A 14,073-nucleotide genomic window follows, 5' to 3' on the forward strand; every position below is an offset into this window, starting at 1 on the left:
TTGAGAAGTGACAAATGCTATGTTTGGTTGGGTGAAAAGTGACAGGATAATGGAGGAAGGAAATGGGAGAGGAAAATATGATTTTTTATTGTTTGGTTGGAGTGAAAATGGTGAAAAAATAAAATGGGATGGATAGAGTTTTCCACTCAAGGCTATTATTTTCCTCCTCTTCAAATCTATCTATAATCTATAATATATTATTATTACGTTATAAAAGTTGGATCTCACAACTGATGGATGCACACAACTCTGACAAGTGACGCAATTTTCAATATATTTAGAATGATATGGACAAATAATGCCACATGGCAAATAGCAATTTGTCCATGACATATATAACACATCTAACTTGTGTTATATATTTAATTATAGAATAAAATCAGTTATTTGAATTGATTCTAAATTAATGGTCTGTTCAAAAAAAAAAAAAAAAAAAAAAAAAGGTCTGTTACCAACATTTTGTACTTAATATTCACAAAAAGTTTAAAGGAGAGAGAGAGAGAGAGAGAGAGAGAGAGAGAGAGATATGGACGTTTGAGATGCATCTGAATAGGAAAAAAACCTTCGCCATACTTAAATCATTACCAAAATTATATTTAATATTATAATTATTACAATAGAGATAGAGATCCACGTTTACGGTGCAAACTAAACAGGAAAAAGAAAAATGTCATACTTAAATCATTACTGTAATTATATTTGTTGTTATAAATATTACCCTACAAGGGGAAATGCTAATGAATGTCCTTAGAGTATTGGTTAATAATCCATTTAAAGAAAGTTTTTATGAGAAAAGAAAAAAAAAACAATTAATGTTTTAATAGCTTTTTTCATTTCCTATAAAAGTGGTATCAAAATTTCCATTAAATAGATTGTTAACCAATGCACCAGAGGAGAAATTATAAAGTCATCTGGTGGACCACGTCACTTGTCCACCATTCCACTAAAAAACTTCCACTTGTTTAAAATTACTGAGTCAATAATTAATTTCTGTTTAAAAAAAATTTCTAACTAACAATTTTAAACAGGTGGAAGTTTTTTAATAGAATGATGGACCATATCACTTGTCCACCATATGGATCTTATAATTTCTTGCACCAAAGACACTCGTTAGCATGACTTATATTACAATTAAGAGAACGATGTACCAAAAAATACAAAACACCCACCAAATCCGAGTCATGTAACCCATGCCTATTGGTTTGTCCTATGAACTCTAGTTATTGTCTAATTGATGCCTCTTCATCTCTTGCAACAACAAAACGCACAATTAATCGAAAATGGTAAATGAGTGTTTAATAAACCTTGCACTGTATATTAAGCACTTACACATTGGGCTCCCTTTGCAACAAACCCAGTGAACTTTTCTTTTCTTCTTAGGGTTTGAAGATTAAAGCCCGAGTTACGTGACTATGGGATGTGTCATGTGTACAATCTGCAGAGTAAATAATTTATGAGCCTGGATATGGTGTTGCTAGATGAATAGGAATGATGCACATGCAACCATACAATTTGAACTTTAACAATTGTTTTTTCTTATTATTAGTAAATTACTGAATGATTTCTTCTTTTTTATTAAAAAATATATTAATGATTGATTATTTAATTCATGATAAAATAAAAAATTTACAAATTTGAAATATGAGTGACCGATGTGACAAAAATGTCCACCTAATAGGTATTGACACCTACAAATTTAGTTATATCAGCTCTATATTCAAAGAGTTGCAATGTATATGCTAAATATATTTGATCATGTAAATCATATTGATGTCATTGGAAAAGTGTCAAGCATTTCCTTTTAAGTGGAATTTGTTTGTTGTTTGAGGACTTGGTGGTAGAGTTGGTATGTACTCCAATTTTATAAATGAATAATAGTCATTGCTTGGTTTATTCAAATTTCAATTATTTTGGTAGTATGTTTACGCCTTTTATATATATATATATATATATATATATATATATATATATATATATATTTATGTGTGTGTGGGTGGTTGGCAATGATTTATATGTGTTGAGGACCATTTTTTCGGCTCACGTGGCATTACTTCATTAGCAACCCATGTCACGTTAACATATTATTGATTTTTTGGGTAAATCTATTTAAAACCCAAAATAAGTTCATATCTCATTCAACTACATGGATTGAGCTTACATGGCCCGCAAGATCCTTACTTCAAGAGGCGGATTCATGGTCCACATTTCCTCTTCATCAATTGAGATCATAACCCCACGACATCATCAACATCATCAACATATGGATTGGACTTAAGTAATGAATCAAAACTCACGGCCCATATTACCTCTCTTACACTCATGGCAAGCGGCTTCTTCTACAAGAGCACATATTTACACAAAATGACAACAAAACCCAAGGTACGTCATCTTATCTTCGGCTTATGATCCATGCTCATAAGTCTCTTTGGAGAAACTTTAGGAGTCGTGGTTTGGAGGGGCAAGAGGTATGTTCAATAAAGCTCTAGCGGTTTAAAGTTGATAAAAGAGACATGTTGCTTGGCGTGTTTTCTCCAACTCCCTGAACTTTGACGAGTCCGTGTGTAGCAGGTAATATATGGTAAGTATCTCTTATCAAGTAGCACTTAAAATGATAGAATTCCCCATTACTCTTTTTCCTAAAACTTAATATTCATCATGTGACAAATACTCAATATCTCCAGCCATCTAATTGCTGGGTAACTGTTCATTCAATCCCCAGCTATTGCTATACAAATTTAGAAACTTCATTATATTATTCTACATAAATCTCATTACTACTTTCAGCTAAAATCCAACTCAAACACATGACCTAATCTGATTGACTATCTTTTATCTCCAACTATATACAAAATATTCATAATATCTCGAATACCCAGTTGCTGTTTGCCACAATCAGACCATATATGTCTCTACTAGCTGCCAGAGCAGAGCATTAAATACTCTTCTTGCTCACCAAGATTATGTCACAATACAATGAGACTTTGACCAAATCTCTAAAGCTTCCTTAGCCTTCAACCAATCCTTCTATTACTTGCTAGAAATTTGTTGTAATGGAACCTTGGACCAAAAACACAAACACCCGAAAATGAAACATTTCCAACTAAACCCCAGTAGTGCATTCAGCACCTGACACCTGGCTGGAAGTGATATCATCAGCCATTTAATGCTGAAATCCCAACAACCAGTTGTTGTACCAAAAATAGCAAGATACCCTTCAAAGAGATCTTACCATTTTCAGCCAAATCCATGAAATGACCTCCCCAGCAGTCTGAAATCACCCATCTAACCTCATTGGCTTCTGCTTAAAGCAAATAGCTGTCTTATGACAGTTGTGACAGCTGTCTCATGATAGCTGTCACAGCTTTTCCTGACAGTTGGGACAACTTTTTCATGATAGCTATCACGACTTTTCCTGACAACTAGAACGACAGTCTTTTTTAGAACAACTGTGCATTACTGATTTTTTCCACATTTAGCTAAAACCAAAACCTACTAAAGAAACTACCTTTCTCTTGCTAAAATACTTTCCTTTTTTGCTACTCTTTCCCCAGCAGCTCTTACCCAAAACAGCAACAATACCTTAAAGCTAAACATACCTTTTTTTGGCCAAATCTTAATATGGATTCTCTGAAAATTTATTGCTATTTGGGACAGATTTTGGCTGATATTATTTGCTAAAATACCCCTTTAAACTCAGCTAAATGGAACCCTTCATCAACACCTCAAAGGGGACACCAATGGAGGAAAACTCTCTCATAAGCTTCCCTGTTCTTTCTCCCTCTGATTATCTTCTGAATCTCTTAATGAAGTTCTAAGCTTCTGAGTTTTTTAGTTTCTAAATTAGGAACTAAACTCTTCAGCCCTTAGCTCATAAATGCCATTCATAAGCCTTCATATATCCTTCAGCAGAAGATCCCAGCAGAAAATCCCAACAGCTTTGCTAAACACACTACAATACTATTACTCTCATATACTCATTATCTCACTCTCCATATTCTGAAAATACATATATCTTGCTGCCCATATCTCCAAATATCTCTTTCTTCACCTCTCTTATACAATCTCATACACACTTACTACACCATTACATATAACACACCACAACTCTTCTAAGCTCCACTCTCATACTCGCATACTCTCTCACTCTGAAATTCTATTGTTTTGCTACTTATAAACACATCTCAATACTCTTCTACATCTATCTTACTGTTCCTATCTCCAAATACCTAAACACATCTCCATACTCTTCTCTTACAAAATCTTTCCTCTTGGAAAGCAATTTCTACAACTTCTCCAGAGGTTATAATCTCATATTTTTACTATCTTTAACCTCCATATCTCTCATACTTTCATATATCATACATATTACAAATACTACATCTCACAAAACATCTATATCTTTTACCATCTCCACACTTCTCAAGAGATATCAAACACTCATACTAAAAGCCTTTCTCATGGAAGGCATGAACTTCTATTACTAAAGTCCTTCTCTTAGAAGGTATCAAGACCTCATATCAAAACCCTTCTCTTAGAAGGCACAAATACTCCATGCAAAAGCCCTTCTCATGGAAGGTAACACTATTCATAATTTCACAATAACTAAAAGAGCATTGTCAATGGGAAAATTCATTTAAGTGCATGATAAGAGGGGCAAGTTTAACCAGCCCCTACACATAACTGGACATACTCTCTCTCTCTCAAGTTGCACCCATTTTCCCCCCTCAATCTTGAAATTATTATGGCAAACTGCCTCTCTACTGCTGGGGTCACTCTACTGGGATATTATCAACTCACAGAAGCTGTACAGCTGGGGCAGCAAACCATCAGAGATAAGTGACCTTGCTTCCTTATCTTTAAATTTACATCATTGAGTATATGATTACTTCACATTTAAATACATATTACTTTATTCCAACTACTATTACAACTATTAACCAAGGCTTAAACTCATTTAAATGCATGATAAGAGGGACAAGCTTAACTAGCCTCTACCACTGGCATTCTGCTGGAATCCTATCAACCTACTGATGCTACAAAGCTGGAGCTATAAACCATACAAAGATAAGTGATTTTGCTTCCACATCTTTAAATTTACATCATTGAGTACATGATTACTTTACCTCTAAATAAATCTATCCTTAAACTAAACAAAGCAAAAATCTAATAATAATAAAAAATGCTTTTTGTGGTCCGTTTGATTAGGTGAAAAAGGGGGAGGATGTAGAATGGTTAATACCATTGTTTTGGCTTGGTAGAAAAGAGGGAAGATGGAAAAGGTAATTGTTGGAGTTTTCCACTCGGCCCACCAACACCATTCCTCCTAATTTATCTACATTCTATAATTCTATGGTATAATATAAAAGTTGGATTGTTAAACTAGAGGATACACACAATGGTGACACGTGTCCTTTTGATAATGTATAAAACAATGACACATATAACGTTGGAAAGATGCAGACAATCATTGGTCAATGTCAATGTCAATTTTTTTTTTTGCTGTGTCAATAATAAATTCCACCATTGTAATAAATATCCACTACAAACTCCTTTAAATACTCTAAATTTTCCTTCAATAAACATTATAAATTCCACCTTTATAATAAATTCTTAAATGATATGTAGTCAAATATCCATGATTAGCTCCTTTAAGGGCAAAACTTAAGTACAGTATCTTAAGTTTCCAATTTAAAAATTTGACATCTGTCCAATTTAACACCTTAAGCAAATGGCGTTAAAAAAGAAAAGAAAAGAATATCTCATATCTCTCTTGGTGAGTATCTGCTTCCTTTCTTCTTTTCTGATCTATGATTCTTTCTCTCTCTATCCGGTGTGTGTATATATGTGTATCTGTTTCTGTCTTCTTCTCTGATCTATAAGGCTTTCTTCGTTTATGATCTATGATTCTGATCTATGATTCTTCGTTTCTAATCTATGATTCTTTCTCTCTCTCTCTCTCTCTCTCTCTCTCGGTGTGTGTGTATATGTATATGTATCTGTTTCCTTCTTCTTCTCTGATCTATGAGGCTTTCTTCGTTTTGGATCTATGATTCTTCATTTCTGATCTATGATTCTCTCTCTCTCTCTCTCTCTCTCTCTCTCTCTCTCTCTCTCTCTCTTGGTGTGTGTGTATGTATGTGTATCTATTCCCTTCTTCTTCTCTGATCTATGAGGCTTTCTTCGTTTTGGATCTATGATTCATCGTTTTTGATCTATGATTCTGATCTATGATTCTTTGTTTCTGATCTATGATTTTGATCTATGATTCATCTTTTCTGATCTATGATTCTCTCTCTCTCTCTCTCTCGGTGTGTGTGTATGTATGTGTATCTATTTCTTTCTTCGTTTATGATTTATGATTCTTTCTTCGTTTCTAATCTATGATTCTTTCTTCTTTTCTGGAGATTTTAAGCCAATGGGTTCTCTTGCAGTTGCAGTATTGGAAAAAGAAGGAAGAAGGGAAAAAAAAAAAAAATAGTTTTAACGCCGTTTGTCTGGGTTATTAAATTGTACAGATGTCAAAATTTTAAGTAGGGAACCTAATGTACTGTACCTAAGTTTTGCCCCTTCTTTAAATATTCCGCAAGTTTGCCCATTTTTTCTCTGGTAAAGTTTCTAATGGTTATATAAGAGATCTGGGGTTCAATCCCCACCTACACCAAAAATTGATTGGTATTTTGGTCTGATGATAAAGAGCTATCATCAAGAATGGACGCCATAAGTTGAAACTCTCTCTTTAAAAAAAAAAAAAGAGGAAAAAATGATTTACGCATTTAAAATTTTAAATATAATAACACATGAATTAATACAATACAGAAAAATCATTGTAAGAGTATTCACAACTGGAAATGCCATCCTATCCTATTTTACCATCCCAAAAAACTACTTTATCAATTATACCATACCATTTTACAATACACTCAACATCCTAACTTTTATTTTACCATTCCGCACATCAAAATAATATAAATTATACCATAAAATAATATAAAATTATCTCTTACTCCTTTCTAATTTCTGTCTCTCTGTCTCTCTCTCAACCACACATCTATATAGCAACCACCCTCTTAACCACACCACCTCCACACAGCAACCCAGTCACCACCACATAGCAACCACTGTGACACCATACCCACCACAAACCCAGCAAATATCTAGCCACAAACCAACCAAAAACCAACCACAAACCCATTAAAAAATAATTAAACAAACCCGGCACCACCAAGCCACCACCATGCCCACTGCCCACCACCACCACTGCCACCAGCATGAACCCACATCAGCAAACCACTGCCACGGCAACTCCCACCTCCACCATCATCAACACCCACCACCACCGCAACCCCCCACCACTACCACCATATCAGTCACAAACCCAACCCCACACACACACCCACATTCATCAAACCCACCGCTACCACAGCCATCCACCACTGAAAGACAACAGATTGGTGGAGATCAGACTAAGCACACCCACATTGGACCAAGCAAACACACTCATCAAACCACATGTTGGACCAAGCACACCCATTACCCACTTCGAACCAAGCACACCCACGTCAATCTCAACCAACCACACCGTGAGAGAGAGAAAAAAAAAACCAGCCATGCCATAAAAAACCCAGCACACAGAGAGAGAGAGAGAGAGAGAGAGAGAGAGAGAGAGAGAGAGAGAGAGAGGGAGAGAGAGAGAGAGAGACAGAGAGCTATGAGAGAGGGAGTGAGTGAGGACTGAAAGGAGAGAGAAAATTAGAGAAGAGGAAGTGAAATCAAAGGGAATGGGAGACAGAGTGTGAAGTGGTACAGTGCTACAGTGATCTTTTGGAATTAAAATATATTATAACTTTTACAATTCTCAAATTTTACAAGACCGGCTGCTGGGCTCTTTTTGTGCTTTGATGCTAAATTTTCCCTACATTTCCCATTTACAACCCCCAATGGGAATGCTTAAAAGGACTTATATGCTTGTAATTAGGCTCTATACTGGTGTTAACGTTCAAAGTTGTTATAAAGAGAAAGGGGCCAAGTTTAACAATAAAAATTTCAATTCATAATCCTTCTAGATGGTGCTATTTGAGATGGTAATTATATATTCCGAGGTTTGTAAAAGTCATTGTTGTGGTGTGAATTTTGACTTAAATTGGGAAGAACATGCATAATAATGCGTTTTTTTCCCTTTTTTTTTTTGCCTTGATATTGGCCCTAGTTTTGGTACGCGGATATAGCAAGTATAGTAACTCGAACCTAAATCTGAAGCTTCAGACGTGCCGATTGTTCATATCGATCAAATTCATGATAATCCCCTCCGTTGAATCCAATTGGGGCATATACAGTTTAGTTTCAATCAGAAGGAAGAAGGAGAAGAGTCATGAACATGATGGTATTAATTTCAATTATAGCTATCACTTAAATCCTCTTGGGAAAGATGTTTGAGCAAACATTGCTCATATTACCACTTATTACCACTTTTATTTCAAGGTCAAAGTAACAAAAAATGTAGGCTAATCAAGGCATCTCATAGCTAGGTGGTGTTATTTTTTAAATTCATACTTGCGGGTCACATTATGAGGGTGAAACATCAATGCAAAATTAGGATCAACGATTTCCAAAAATTTGATGTGAAAGCAAACTAATTTTTATCACAGTGCAAAATAGTATCAAGTTAAAGAGAAGATGTGAACCTTAGGAATCACAATGCGTCCAACTGTTGCACATCTACCGTGGGAATGTCCTTTTGCAAGAAATGTTTAGGCCCTTTGCCAAGGAAAGCTTCAGAAATGTCCTAATGAAGCCCAAGATATTTTCATGCCTCTTCAATGTCTATTGGATAAACTTCTACAACAGGAGTTAGAAAGATGGGCAGTGATTGCTTGGGTAATTTGGAATGCTTGAAATAAATTTTATTTTTAGCATATCCAAACCCATACAAAGGTTATTCTTGATGGAGGAATTGGTTTTCTGCATGAGTATTAGAGGCTGGTAGCTGCTCAGTGATTTGTATTGGGTGTTTCTGTTGCTGTTTGGAATTGTATGTCTTGAACTCTGTATATCTGTTGTTTTTCTGCAGTGGTGTTTTTCTGCATAATGTTGTTTTTCTGCACAGAGCACAGTGGTGCTTTTTCTGCAGTGTTGTTTTTTCTATAGTGTTGTTTTTTTTGTAGTGTCTGTTTTCTGCAGAGTAAGTCTGGTTTTCCCCTGTTTGTAGTGTTTGTTTTCTGCAGAATAAGTCTTGGTTTTCCCTGTTTTGATGATACAGGGTTCTTATGGACTGTTTAGTATACTTTATCTAATAAAATTTCTATCTTTTATCTCAAAAAAAAAAAAAAAAACTTTCTTCCCTCTATAAAAATGGATTTAGATGTGTGAACATGAAAACAACAGAGTAATCGAGTGATGTTTTGTACAAGGAATGTTTTGTGTCATAATTTGTTGGTATTTGTTATTATATTGATGCCAAAATCTTTGCCACAATTGACACAGGGCATAAGATAATTTGTGACCTTTTGAACATAATTTATGCAAAAGAATTAGTTAACATGTTTAAATTGACAATATCAATATATCTTTCTAAAAAAATAAATGGATTCAGATAACATGAACACGAAAACGACAAAGTAATCAATTGTCATTTCCTCACTTGTGCACGTGAGATTTTTTGCGTCATAGTTTGTTGGAATCTGTTGTTACGAAGGTATCGAAGTCTTTGTTGTAATTGACATGGGGCTTACGATAATTTGCAAATATTTGAACACAATTTACGAGCCAAAATTAATGTAAGATCAAAAGAAATCATAACTAAACTTTGATTTTTTTTTTTTTTTAATACAAGAAAATAGTCTTAGATTCTATTGCACAAACCTGTGGGAGTGGTGATTTTGCAAATAATCAACAAATTTGAGATGAAATATACTTTTCTAGCTCAGCTAGGAGCTGGTCGTTCTTATAAACTTCATGAATATTCAAATCAAAAGAACGTTTGTAACTTTGTATTTGGAAATAAAGTAAATCTCCTTGTAATCCTTTTAATTACAAATCAAGCAAAAAGGAGCACCAATCAAACACTCAAAAAATGTGAAAACAAGGGTGAAAAGACTGTATAACCCTCAAGCAATTAATTCACAAGCATATATATATGCCTAACATTAGATAAACATACTCGAGATCTACTTTCTTTGGCTAGAGATTTAGAAACCATATATAAGTTTTCTTAGAAAAAGAAAGCAGCTAGAAACCAATCTCTCAATGGCCTATCTATATGCCAAGGCTGCCCCACAATCACTCACCTTTTCTTTGCGGACGACAGCCTGCTCTTTTGCAAGGCAAATACTGCTGAATGCATGGAGCTAATCAACATTCTTAATGCCTATGAAAAAGCCTCAGGTCAGAAGATCAATGCGGATAAATCATCGGTCTTTTTTAGTCCGAATACCCCTCCTGAATGTAAGGAAGAAATCTTGAGTATTCTTGGCCTTATGCAAGACACTAGGCATAAAAAATACCTTGGTCTCCCATCGTTAATTGGGAAATAAAAAACGCAGGTGTTTGCGGAGATAAAAGAGAGAGTGGGAAGAAGCTGGCTGGATGGAAAGGTAAATTACTCTCCATTGGGGGCAGAGAAATCCTCATTAAAGCCATTGCTCAAGCCATCCCAACATACACCATGAGTTGCTTCCAATTGCCTAAAACGTTGTGTGATGATCTTGAACGGATGATGAGGAATTTTTGGTGGGGCCAAAGGGATCAAGAAAAAAAATTGGCTTGGGTGAGCTGGAAAAAGATGTGCAAGTCCAAACTTTTTGGGGGTATGGGATTCCAAAATCTCCATGCCTTCAACTTAGCCCTATTAGCCAAGCAAGGGTGGCGGATCCTCTCAAACCCTAACTCCTTAGTGGCACGGGTTTATAAAGCAAGGTATTTTCCCTATGATGATGTCCTAAACTCTAAAAAAGGCAGCAACCTAAGTTATGCGTGGAGGAGCATTCATAATAGCTTAGATGTTATAAGGAAGGGCACGCAATGGAGGGTGGGAAATGGCAAAAGGATCCACATTTGGGAGGTAGGTGGTTGCCAACATTGTCCACCCACAAGGTAATCCCCCCCCCCCCCCCCCCCCCAAAAAAAAAACCTTTTGACAACTTCCCAATGGTTTCCTCTCTCATTGATGATGACAGTAAATGGTGGAAACCAGACCTAGTGAAGTCCTTGTTCCTCCCATTTGAAGCTGCAACCATTCTTAGAATTCCTATCAGCTTTAGCCTTCCGGAGGATAGCCTAATCTGGTTGGGGAACAAAAATGGTTCGTTTACTATAAAAAGTGCTTATTATATTGCTGCCAAGTTAGTTGAACAGGGTGAACTTGAGGAAGGCACTTCTGACAGCTCGGCCTTGCCACTTTGGAGGAATATATGGTAGCTCAAGGTCCTTCCTAAGGTGAAGATTTTTGCCTGGCGTGCCTGCATAAATGGTTTTCCTATTCTATATAACCTCCGCTGTAGAGGCTTGAACTTAGCTGGCTTTTGTTCTTTGTGTGATAAGTGCATGGAAACCACTACTCATGCTCTTATACACTGTGCGCATGCTAGGGACACTTGGGCTTTGTGGCTGGACTGCCCTTTAGACATAGCTGCTGCAGAATTGGATATTATAGACATTGCGAGTCAGATTTTTGAGAAAGGAACCTCCAGGGACCTAGACACCTTCTTCATGACTGCTTGGTCCATTTGGGGTAATAAAAACCAAGCTATCCACAATGATGCAGGTATCACTTCGGTGCAAGTGTGGGATTCCACTAGAAGACCTTTACTTGACTTCAATTAAGCCTTTTCTCAGTCCACTTTAACCCCTTTGCCCCCTATCACAAGTGGACAGCCCCTCCCTCAGGCTTCTTTAAGATTAATATGGATGGCGCTACCTCAGCAAATGGAGGGAACTCTTGTATCGATGTTACTATAAAAAGTGCTTATTATATTGCTGCCAAGTTGGTTGAACAGGGTGAACTTGAGGAAGGCACTTCTGACAGCTCGGCCTTGCCACTTTGGAGGAATATATGGTAGCTCAAGGTCCTTCCTAAGGTGAAGATTTTTGCCTGGCGTGCCTGCATAAATGGTCTTCCTATTCTATATAACCTCCGCTGTAGAGGCTTGAACTCAGCTGGCTTTTGTTCTTTGTGTGATAAGTGCATGGAAACCACTACTCATGCTCTTATACACTGTGCGCATGCTAAGGACACTTGGGCTTTGTGGCTGGACTGCCCTTTAGACATAGTTGTTGCAGAATTGGATATTATAGACATTGCGAGTCAGATTTTTGAGAAAGGAACCTCCAGGGACCTAGACACCTTCTTCATGACTGCTTGGTCCATTTGGGGTAATAAAAACCAAGCTATTCACAATGATGCAGGTATCACTTCGGTGCAAGTGTGGGATTCCACTAGAAGACCTTTACTTGACTTCAATTAAGCCTTTTCTCAGTCCACCTTAACCCCTTTGCCCCCTATCACAAGTGGACAGCCCTTCCCTCAGGCTTCTTTAAGATTAATATGGATGGTGCTACCTCAGCAAATGGAGGGAACTCTTGTATCGATGTTACCATCAGAGACAGCATAGGTACCCCAATTGGAGCTTTGAGCAAACCCCTCTCATCGGACTTCTCTGCCGAGGAGACTGAAGCCTATGCCCTTATCCAAGGTGTTCTCTTCATGTTAGAAATGCAAGTATCATGCGCCATTTTTGAGTCAGATGCCTTATCAGTAATCCAAGCCCTTTCCTCGGACTGCTCAGGTAGCAAGTTCGGTCATATCATTCATGACATCAAGTCTTCTTTGAATTCTTTCTCTTGTTATTCATTCAAGCACTTGAAAAGGATTGGCAACATAGCAGCGCATGTTTTAGCCAAGGAAGCAAAGCTCTTGGGCCTAACTCAGATTTGGAAGGGTGTCACCCCCCCTCCCATCCAGCAGATTATTAGAGAGGATATGTTGTAAGCTTATCTGATTGTATTTTCTTGTTTCCCTTGCTTTGTTGTACCTCGTTTTCAAGTTGGAATGTTATTCTTCCAAGTTTCTCATCAAAAAAGAAAAAGAAAAAGAAAGATTAATATAGCCAATTAACTCCTAGGTGAAAAGTACCATAAAAAGCTCTTTATTTATTAAGAAAAAGATTGGGAAAATGTTATTGATTTTTATATCAAAGAGGTTACACACCATGAAATCATCTTATGAACCTAACTTAAATTATATATTATTTACACAAACAACAATTTTCCTATTAAAAATGATAATTATATAATAACTGCAAATAATTTTTCTGCAACCCATTTTTAAATTACTTGGACTGACTCAGAAAACATACTGATTAAGTAAAACAGAAACAAAAAAGACAGTGAAAATTGTATGTTTCAAAGAACAAAAGCTACAAAACAAGAGGAGGTTATATAGCTAAAAAAAGTGGGGGGGGGGGGGAACTCAATTTGTATATAGAGATTGGCTCACAGTGTAAGCCACAAAAGCAAAAACGATGCACAAAGTTAATTAAAGGGATTAAAACATACATGCATGCAGCGAAAGAGAAAGCATATGATAGGGAATAAAACTAAATTACTCGGGGAATTGGTGGCACAAGAGGTGGCAGGATTGGTATTGGTTTAGGAATGGGTTGATAAAATAGGGGTTGCACAATGGAGTGTCTCAGAAATCGCCTTTGATGTTGTCTCCTCTTAACAATTGCAAAGGTTGAAACAGAAACACTTACACTTGATACCCATTTTTGGACGAATTGGAGGAGTTGGTGGGTAGTTCACAAAAAACTGGTTATTATTGTTGTTGTATTTAAAAATGTCTCCTATTTGCATTGCATTAGCAGAAGTGTTAGCAGGATTATAATTTACAGGTATATTACTAGCCATTGACACAACCAGATCAAGTAGTCTATGTTAGGATTATTGCCCTTAAATCCTATTGTATGATATTATGTATGACTTAATGTTGTGATTAATAAAGTTGTTTTATTATTATCTAAAATAATGGTATCATGAATATTTGTACATTATCATATAATCCATGAGATGCATAGTATG

This window comes from Quercus robur, chromosome 3 (genome assembly GCF_932294415.1).
Source record: "Quercus robur chromosome 3, dhQueRobu3.1, whole genome shotgun sequence".
Lineage (NCBI taxonomy): Eukaryota > Viridiplantae > Streptophyta > Magnoliopsida > Fagales > Fagaceae > Quercus > Quercus robur.